The following is a 764-nucleotide window of genomic DNA, read 5'->3' as shown; positions in this document are numbered from 1 at the left end:
AAAAGAAAAGAGAAAATAAAAAGAAAGGAAGGAGAAATCATAAAAGAAATAAAAGGAGGAGGAGGAGGAGGAAAGGAAAAGGAATGAAGGATGAGGGTCGCTGGAGGAGGAGGAGGAGGATAGAGGAAGAGTAAGATGTATTACGATTAGTTGGGAATCTTGCAGTGGAAAGTTTTCATCCTCAGAGTGAAGGAATAGGGAACACACACGCGAGAGAGAGAGAGAGAGAGAGAGAGAGAGAGAGAGAGAGAGAGAGAGAGAGAGAGAGAGAGAGAGAGAGAGAGAGAGAGAGAGAGAGAGAGAGAGAGAGAGAGAGAGAGAGAGAGAGAGAGAGAGAGAGAGAGAGAGAGAGAGAGAGAGAGAGAGAGAGAGTATTGTAGAATGTTACCAGAAATAGGATAAAATGGAAAAAAATGCAGAAGAGGAGGAGAAGGAGGAGGAGGAGGAGGAGAAGAAGTAAAATATCTACTATCGTGTTTGTGAGAGGAAGATAGATAGATAGATAGATAAAGAGATAGACAGAAAGTATATTAAAATGCTGGAATGAGAAATAGGACAAGATAGAACAAAATAAAGAGGAAGAGGAGGAGGACGAGGACGAGGAGGGAGAGGAAGGTAGATAGATAGATAGATAAAGAGATAGAAAGTATTGTAAAAGGCTGGAATGGAAAAAAAGAAGGGCAGGAGAATGAGGAGGAGGAAGAAGAGGAGGAGGAGGAGGCAAAAATAAAATAAGGTGTTGCATGAAAGAGTTAGGAGGGAAG

This window comes from Eriocheir sinensis, chromosome 1, assembly GCF_024679095.1.
Source record: "Eriocheir sinensis breed Jianghai 21 chromosome 1, ASM2467909v1, whole genome shotgun sequence".
Lineage (NCBI taxonomy): Eukaryota > Metazoa > Arthropoda > Malacostraca > Decapoda > Varunidae > Eriocheir > Eriocheir sinensis.
The sequence above is the reverse complement of the archived record's forward strand: the minus strand, read 5'-3'. Positions refer to the sequence as shown.